Source organism: Sorex fumeus, unplaced genomic scaffold (assembly GCF_029834395.1).
Source record: "Sorex fumeus unplaced genomic scaffold, SorFum_2.1 ptg000024l, whole genome shotgun sequence".
In the NCBI taxonomy this organism is placed as follows: domain Eukaryota; kingdom Metazoa; phylum Chordata; class Mammalia; order Eulipotyphla; family Soricidae; genus Sorex; species Sorex fumeus.
The window spans coordinates 20,830,952-20,840,628 of record NW_026606081.1 but is presented as its reverse complement, the minus strand read 5'-3'; the positions used below and the strand labels follow the sequence as shown (position 1 = coordinate 20,840,628).

Here is a 9,677-nt window from a genome sequence, read left to right as displayed (position 1 = left end):
TTCCATTGGGACGGAAACTTACATTCATATAGGTAGCATGTGAAGAGCTGAGCCAGCGTATTGATGAGTACTGATGGCAGGTTCTTCAGGTGTCAGGTCTGACCTTGTCTGGGCCAGGTGCTGTTTGTTTCTTTACCGATGAAATGGTGTGTCGGATTTCAGAAGGGAGAACACTGGGAACGACATATCCATCCTGTGGAATTTGGTATGTGGACAGGTGGACATGGCTATCAAAGAGATCTGAGTAGAAGTCATGAATAATCTTCTCCATTGCCCTTCTGGAAGATGTGATAGATCCATCAGGATATTGGAGGGCAGTCATCTTGGTCTCGTAGTTGGCGAAGGACAGGCAAGCGTTACAAATGTTTTTCCTGGCGTCTGCAGCATCTACCAGCACTTCTGCTCTTCTCTCTTTGAGGTCTTCCTTTATTGCTTCTCTGCACTGCTTTGCAAGCTCAGCCATTTGCTTGTGGTTGCCTGAGGCTTGCGCCAAGCCACGTTAGTGAATGAGCTCGAATGAGGTTTCGAAGACAGTCGTCTTTTTGTGGCTATCTCTCTCGGAGTTCCTCACACAATGATAGATATGCTGAACCAGTCGATCGTGTTCCTCGTCAATGTTGTCAATGATGGCATCTTCCCATGTTTGCTACAATAATGCCAAAGAACTCCCAGTTGGTGGTCATTCTGGGAGTTCTCTTCTTAAACTTTGCTTCCCTTTCTCCCGGCTCTGTGAAGTAGAATTTTGCATGAAGAAGACAGTGGTCCTATCCTGTTTGGAATTTTGGGATAACAGAGACATCGGTCAGGCAAAACTGTCAATTGAATATAATGTGGTCAATTTCGTTGTGGAACTGTCCACCAGGAGACTCCCAAGTCCAACATTTAGATTTGGCCTTCTGGAATTGTGAGTTACCATGGATGGTCTTGGTCGACATGATGAACTCGGACAGTCTCTCACCCTGTTCATTCCATTCTAGGCCATGGGTCCTGATGTGGAGTTCTTTGGCTGATCTTCTCGTCCTATCATGGCATTAAAATCACCCACAATGATCTTATAGAAGGTGTGATCTTCTTTATAGAACTTCTCCAGCTCCATGTAGAACTTCTCAACATGACGAATGACCTGGCACCTGAGTTGCGCAGGAGGAAGAGAGCGGCTTGGAATGCCTTCAAGAGCATCGAAGAAATAGCTAAAAGGACAAGGAACCTCTGGCTCCGGGCACATCTCTTCGATTCCACTGTTCTTCTTCCATTAACATATGCCTCAGAGGCCTGGGACCTACCAAAACAGGATGAGAAAGCTATTCGACTCTCCCAAAGAGGAATCGAAAGAGCTATGCTTGAAGTATCACGTTTCACTCAAATGAGAGAAAGAATCTGGAGTTCTGACTTCCATCGATGGTCAAGAATCAGGGATGCTGTCTTGTTTGCCAAGGTCTCGAAAATCAGATGGGCTGGACACGTAATGAGATTTGGAGATGACTGCTGGACTAGAGCCGTTACCAATTTGATTCCTTGGGACATCAAAAGACTGTGGCTGCACACCTACCAGATGGTCAGACTTCTTCGTCAAGACCCTGAACAATCGGTTTGAGGCTCTTTGTGTTCCTAGAATGAACAGATGCCATTGGGCTATACTAGCACGCGACAGGGACAAATGGAAACGTTACTGGTGTCCGCTCGAGCAAATCAATGAGTAACGGGAAGTCAAGTGATCAAGTGATATAGATGTGAGTGCATGCATCTGTGCCCTGAGTATGCGTGTGTATTGTGAAGTGTGTAGGTGTGTATCTGGGAATGTGTGTATGTTCACATAGGAATTCTATCCACCTCATTTTCCTTTGTGTTATAGCTTCAAATAATGAACTGAACCTTAACTAAAGGTTATGGTCATACTGATAACTAGGTCACTACTTGGGAGAAAAGAATATTATATTTAATTACAATGTTTGTGTTTATCGGTTCTTTCTTTCACTCACTCAATTTAAAATCATTAAAGCATGGAAAACTAAAATTCACTGTTCCTTTGTTTATCATTCTATGTTTATTTTTAGGCCACACCCACTATAAGTAAGCTGGAGACTTACTCCTGGCTCTGTGCTCAGGGGACACTCCTGATGGTTCTCAGGGACTATACGAGGTGCCTAGGGTAAAACCTAGGTTGGCTGCATGCGAGACAAGTGCCCTTCATCCCTGTACTAGCTCTCTGGCCTCCAATGCCCCTTTAAGAAAGAAAAAAATCCCCTAATAGAAAATGTGGTATTAAATTGATTAATGATATTTAGAGATTGCATGTTTAATAGCAAAGTGTAAGAACCCAAAACACATCATCAATATTGACCTGTTGGCTATCAAAATATGCCAAGAGAACAGTTTCCACTGAATGCCTTCACAACCTGGGGACTCTGACATTTCCAGTGAATAAAGGAGATTGGGGGATGCACCCTAGAATGGGCCCATACCACTTTGTGTCTCCGCCCCAGTAGCCCCCAAAGAGAACACCCCAGGAACCGTGTAGGCCTCTCACCAAGTGACAGGAGCAGCTTCTCTTGTGAAGAGTGATGAAGAAATCCTTGCAAGTCTATTAGTAGAACAGGACCTGAATTCAACCCCCCCCACCCCCGAAAACTAGTCTCATGTCAACTTTTTGTTTAGACATATAGTCTCTACTAAATTCATAAACTGCCTTGCAATTCTTTGAATATATATGGTCCATGAGCACTTTTTTCACTGTTAGTCATTTGTAGGTCTTTATTGGGAAAGTGCTGAACTTCTCCCCCCATTTGTGGATGGTTTAGTTGGATATTTTTGTTGTTGTGTTTTGTGAGTGCTATATAGACCTTGGCTATAAACCCTTTATCTGATGTATTATGTGCAAATATTTTCTCCCATTCAGTAGGATGTCTTTTTATTATATTTTGGGGTCTTTCTCTGTGCAGGAGCTTTTAAATTTGATGTAATCCTAATTGCTTATTTTTGTCTTTGCCAGTGTGATCATCTCATTGAAGATACTTCTGTGGTCAATTTCCTGAAGAATTCTGCTGATGTTTTCTTCAATTTTATAGAGATGTGGGAACACTGGTGACAGGAGTGGTGTTGGAATAATATTCATGATAAAAATTATTAATAGAATTGTAAATTAAATATTAATAAACATTTTAAATAAAAATAAATAAAATACACATAAATAGTCTATATAATACATTCACTTAGAAAAGCATTTTAGTAGGAAAAGAAAAACATTTCATCAATTAATTCAAAGATGTTGATTTAAAATATTTATTTATAGCTTTGACACTTGATTTTTTTATATGAGGTTGACAATTTTTTTCTTTTTCAAAATTTTATTTTATTAAAGCACCATGAATTACAAAGTTATTAATAGTTTTTTTTTAACATACAAAGTTCCATCACCAATTCCACCCCCTGTGGCAATTTTCTCCCACCACTGTTCCCAGATCACCCGTCCTATCCCCTATCCCAACCCCAGTCTGACATCCTTACAGGTTATTAAAGTCTGCAATTTTAGTGTTGTTACTCTATGGCTTATATAGTTAGCTCTATTATTTCCTATATTACCAATTTACCTGGATCCTCTTGACCTCTGTCCCCGTTGTCTACCTCTCTCTGCTCCCTTTTTCCTTCACTCAATTTCTTTCCTTCTTTTCCCAATTGTCTGGGGCCAAGGATAATCTAGGCATCCTCACACTCCTTAAATCATTGCATTTCCCCATCCAATTACTCTATATCACATATAAGTGATATCATCCTGTGCCTGTCCTTCTTCTGGATTACTTCATTCAACATGATATTTTCCAGTTCCATGAACGTTGCAGGAAATTACATGATTTTAGCATTACTTACAGCTGCATAGTATTCCATTGTGTATATATGCCACATTTTCATGATCCACTGATCTGTTGTTGGACATCTAGATTGATTCCAAATCTTATCTATTATTGTACTGAGCACTGCAATGAATAGCAGTGTGCATACATCCTTTTGAATGAATGTTTTTCTGTCTTGGGGGTAGATATTCAAAAGTGGAATCACAGGATCATAGAGCAGTTCAATTTTAAGTTTACTGAGAACTTTCCTTACTGTTTTCTGTGGAGGTTAAGCCAGGAAATATTCCCTCTATCAGTGGATGAGGGTTTATTTTTCACCACAACCCTGCCAACACAGATTGTTCCCATTATTTTTGATATGTGCCATTCTCACTGCTGTGAGATGATATCTTATTGTCATCTTGATTTGAATTTCCCTAATAAAGAGTGATTGATGATGAACATTTTTTCATGTGCCTACTGGCCATCTATTGGTCTTCCTCAGGGAAGTTCATGTTCATTTCCTCTCCCCAATTTTTATGGGGTTTGGAGGTTTGTTATTGTTGTTTATCCTTTGTGAATAACTTTCTATATCCTGGATATCAACCCTTTCTCTACTGTATTAATCACAAATATTTTCTCCCATTCAGTTATATCTGCCTTTTAGCTTCTGTGTTTCTCTTGCCAATCAGAAAGTCTCTAATTTGATGCAGTTTCATTTGTTTATTTTTTATTCGGTCACCTTTGCCAGTGGCATTGTATCATTGAAGGTAACCTTTAGGTTTGGAGCTTAGAGCGCTATGCCTATATTTTCCTCAATATGTTTTATAGACTCTGATTTGATCTCAAGATCTTTGGTCTACTTTTAATTGACTTTTATGTAAAGTGTGAGATATGGATTAGATTTTAATTTTTTGCACATGATCATATAGTTTTGCCAGCACCATTTGTTGAAGAGGTTATGTTTACTTCATTTCATGCTCTCAGTATCTTTGCCAAAAATTAGCTGACATTGGGGTTTGTTCTTGAATATCCTATTCTGAACTAGGTTAGAGAGTCTTTCTTTATTTAAATACCATGCTAGAGCAAAGTGGCCAGCTACAAAATCAGTACACAAAAATTGGTTGCATTCTTATATACAAATCAAAGAAGAAAGATCAAAGAAAATTTCCTGTTCAAATAATGCCCAAGAACATCAAATACCTGGGAATCAACTTAAAAATAGGTGGGAAATCTATCCCATGAAAACTTCAAAACACTCAAGAAAGAAATAGAAGATCTTGGAAAATGGAAAATATTCCATACTCTTGGTTCAGAAGAAGAAATCTTTTTTTAAAATGACCATCTTACCTAATGGCTCCTTCAGGGTCAGGGGAATGAGACCCATTGTATTTACTGGTTTTGGCATATCGAATACGCCACCGATAGCTTTTCAGGCTCTGCCGTGTGGGCGGGATACTCTCGGTAGCTTGCCAGGCTCTCCGAGAGGGATAGAGGCTTTTGGGGTGGCCTCTAATCACCCTTGTAGGTGTTCCCATGGTTCAAACCATATTTTAACCCTATCAAATATGGTGCAGCAATCGTGGAAGATGGGTATTAAGTGTCTTATGATGTGTTGTGCGGCTGCTTTGTGGCTGCATGGTCTGGAAAGCATCCTGGAGCATGGCGGCAGCTGAGTAGTGGAGGTAGTGGAGGTAGTGGAGGTCTGCCGGTGAGATATTTATCTGGTACTGGTAGGGTGGGTCTTCTGTGCGTAATCCAATCTCTGGGTCACCGGCAGTTGGTGGAAGCAGACAGGGCAGTGTAGGGTGGGGCTCCTAGTTTTAATCCCTTCGTCAAGACCCTGAATGATCTGTTTGAGGCTCTTCGTGTTCCTAGAATGAGCAGACGCCATTGGGCTACACTAGCACAAGACAGGGACGAATGGAGAAGTTACTGGTGTCCGCTTGAGCAAATCAATGAGTAACGGGATGTCAAGTGATCAGGTGATCTTACCTAAACTACTCTATATAGTTAATGCAAGTCTTATTCAAATTCAGATGAAATTCTTCAGGGACATAGAATAGTCCATAATAAAGTTTGTATGGAATTATAAAAGACCCAGACTGGCCAAAAACATACTGAAAAATAAGAAACTGGGAGTATCTCATTACCTAACTTGAAACGATACTCTAAAGTCATAGTGACACAGTTTTTTTTTTTAAATTTCCATTTATTTTTGGCTCGTGGGGAAATGTCATCTTTTCAATATGAAAAAAAGCAAGTTCAACACAAAATAGAAACTTGAAATGTAGAACAAAACCAAGAGAAAGGAAAGAAATCAGATGTTGCCTAAGATGGGAGGGTCTCCTATCCCTCCCCCCTCTGGGGAGTGACTCAAAAAATGATTAGGTGGTAGTGTAAACCTTTCCACACATATACAGCAAGGCTGGTTCTCTAGGAAAAGGTAGAGATGGGAAATTAGAAACTTAATGACCAATGTTGGTCTATCTGCTTCCCCTTCCTGACCTCTTTGCTCCAACCAGGGGAAGGAATCCAATCAATGCTCACAGTTTAAATGGGAGGGAAGAATTCTCCATGAGATAGACCCCAGGCAGCGGAAATAGCACAGGACACAGCTTGGAGAGTGATAACGGAGATAATACTGTCACTTGAAATTTGGACCTGGAGAGCCAAGAAACACTCCCTGCCTCTCAACCTCAGTGAAAGGAAATCCCCAGCCCTGCCCTCAGGGATACTCTCGAGGTAGCTGACTTTGCTCTTCATTTTGGCTGCCTCCAGGACTTGGAATGGTGGCCATATAGGTTTTTCTGCTCAATCCACAGAAGGATCTGGATGAGACCCAGTTCTTGGAGAGTTATCTTGAAAACAGAAGGAAAAATATTAACTTGACAGATTAGAGGGGGCAGCAGAAGGAAATACAGGGTTTCCCAGAGTGGAAAGAGGAGACATTCAACAACAAGTATTTATTGTGTGCCTATTATGTGCCAGGCAGTGTTTGAACTCCCCATAAAAGAAATGGAAAAAAAAAAGATGGAGGCAAGAAAAGCAAAATCAGAGGGAAAGGGACAGGGTTGAGGAAAAAGCTGAGGGAACTGAGAAGCCTGGGGCCACGGGGCTCTGTTCTTAGGCCTCCTCTTCTGCTTCCTTACTGAAATCCTCCTCCTTTTCAGCGGTGACATCCTGGTACTGCTGGTACTCGGAGACAAGGTGGTTCATGGTGCTCTCAACCTCGGTGAACTCCATCTCATCCATGCTCTCACCCGTGTACCAGTGGAGGAATGTCTTCCGGAGGACCGTGGCCGTGAACTGCTTGGAGATGTGCTTGAACAGCTCCTGGATGGCGGTGCTGTGGCCAAGGAAAGTCACTGCTGTCTTGAGGTCGCGGGGTGGGATGTCACAGATGGCGGTCTTGACATTGTTGGGGGTCCATTCCACGAAGTGGCTGCTATTCTCGTTCTGTACATTCAGCATCTGCTCATTGACCTCCTTCATGGACATCTGTCCACGGAACACGGCAGCCACAGAGAGGTAGCGGCCGTAGCGGGGGTCACACGCAGCCATCAGGTTCTTGGCATTGAAGACCCGCTGGGTGAGCTGGACATGGTGAGGGCCCGATACTGCTGGCGGCCAGGCTTGTTAGGGGGGCAAAGCCGGGCATGAAGAAGGGCAGTCCTGGGAAGGGCACCTTCTTGACCGCCAGTTTGCGGAGATCAGCGTTGAGCTGGCTGGGGAAGCGGAGACAGGTGGTGGCACCTCTCACAGTGGCTGAGACGAGATGGTTCAGGTCCCCGTCAGTTGGTGTCGTCAGCTTCAGGGTGCGGAAAAAGATGTCATAAAGCGCCTCGTTGTCTATGCAGTAGGTCTCATCAGTGTTCCCCACTAACTGATGGACAGACAGAGTGGCGTTTATAGGGCTCAACCACTTTGGGTGAGGGCACTACACTGAAGGTGTTCCTGATGCGGTCAGGATATTCTTCGTGGATCTTGCTGCTGAGCAAGGTGCCCATTCCAGCACCCGTGCCCCCCACCAAGGGAGTGGGTCAGCTGGAAGCCCTGCAGGCAGTCACAGCTCTCAGCCTCCTTGCGCACCGTCAACCAGCTCTGCCCCCTCTGTGTTGTGGCCCTTGGCCCAATTGTTGCCTGCCCCAGAGTGACCAAAAACAAAGTTGTCTGAGCTGAAAATCTGACCAAAAGGACTTGAGTGAACAGAGTCCATGGTCCCAGGTTCTAGATCCACCAAGATCGCCCGAGGAACATACTTGCCTCCTGTGGTTTCATTGTAGTACATGGAAATGCGGTCCAGCCTCAGGTTGCTGTCGCCATGGTAGATGCCGGTGGGGTCGATGCCATGCTCATCATTTATGACTTTCGAGAACTTGGCACCGATCTGGTTGCCACATTGACCCGCCTGGATGTGCACGATTTTCCTCATGGTTGCAGTTTATTTTTATTTTGTGCTCGCCTCAAGGTGTACACAGGGCAAAAATCTATGTAATTTCCCCCACCCCCGTTGCTGGTCTCAGGCTGTAAGCCCCGGAGGCTGGAGCAGTGTGGTCCAAACACTGCTACCGCAAGTTTCTGACACAGTTTCTAAGTCACTTTGAATGTTATCAAGAGGGTGCTGTTCTCCTTATGACCACCAGAGAGAAGATGCTTCCCCTGACTGGCAGAGTAGACTCATAGTTTTTTTGCACATTGTTCCCAAATTGGGCACTGGACACATCCATTTCTTGGGCTGCCTATCTCATCTCTAGTATTCTTTACAAGAGAGAATTCTGGCCTTGGAGTCACACCTTACACGAAGAAATAGATGTTCCTGTCTCCCATTCCATCGTTTCTCTCTAGCAACTTATCCTTACCATGTTTTACTCGTTTTCAGAAGAAAGTTAGAATTCCTAAGGATGCCTTGTTTGTTTCCAGATTGATGCAGAGACTGGCTTTGAACAAGGAATGGAAGCAGGCAGAGAGGGGAAAGGACCAACCCACAGCAATGAGTTCTTGGAAAGTGATAAAACCAATAGTCCTAAGGCTGCTGAAGAACCCACCTTGTGAGCACAGGAACTAAGGCATCACTTCAGACCCAGAGAAGGCTGTATGCCCCTACCCCCCGTCCCCCTGAAAGAAGTTCCAGCAGGTACAAAGGCCAGGAAAGGGATGTCCAGGAATATAGCCAACTGCTCCTAACTCAACCTCTTGGCAACCACCCCAGCAAAAGACTCACCCAGGTAGAAAGCCCCAGAATGGGCAGCCTGGAAGAAACGCTCTAAAAGCCAACTTGGAACATAGGAAGTGCGTGCAGATGCTCCCCAGCGCAGGTGCTGCCACTGGACGCGTGTCCCCCCGTCCCCCCTCTCGAGATGTGTGCTTTCAAGTGTCCACACTTGACATGCATACTGGGGCCCTCTCCACCTTTGGAGAAACTAGTTCTCTCTTGGTTGCCTTATTCTCTCTCTCTCTCCCTCTCCTTCCTCAAAATTATTAAATAAAACCTGTTTTTGCTTCACTGCTCATCTACTCCTGAAACTCTTTTCTGAGGGAAAGGGAAAGGATCCAAAAGGCCTGGGCAAGAGCTAGTATTGACGTTCACTTCCAGCAAAGGGCAATGCTTTGCTTCTGCCTGAGTCCACAACCACTGGAGAAATCGTGTGCTAGGGATCAACTTCTGTGCTCTGCAGAACAAGTGAGCCACAGGGGGGCTGACTGGCTGCCTAGTGGGGCTGGCAGGATGTGAGGTCTGTGCCCTGTGGACTCTTATCAGTCCTAGATTTCTCCAACTGTTCCCAGATGATAGAGCTGGATAGGGAGACAGTTGCAGGTTCCCTTCTCGAGGCTGCCACCACTCTCCTC

General features: G+C 44.0%; 1 pseudogene; it reads right to left on the bottom strand.

Annotated features, from left to right (window-relative positions):
• Positions 1-6,061: 6,061 nt before the first annotated feature.
• Positions 6,062-8,313, bottom strand: LOC130023489 (tubulin beta chain-like; annotated as a pseudogene).
• Between the last annotated feature and the right edge of the window lie 1,364 nt (positions 8,314-9,677).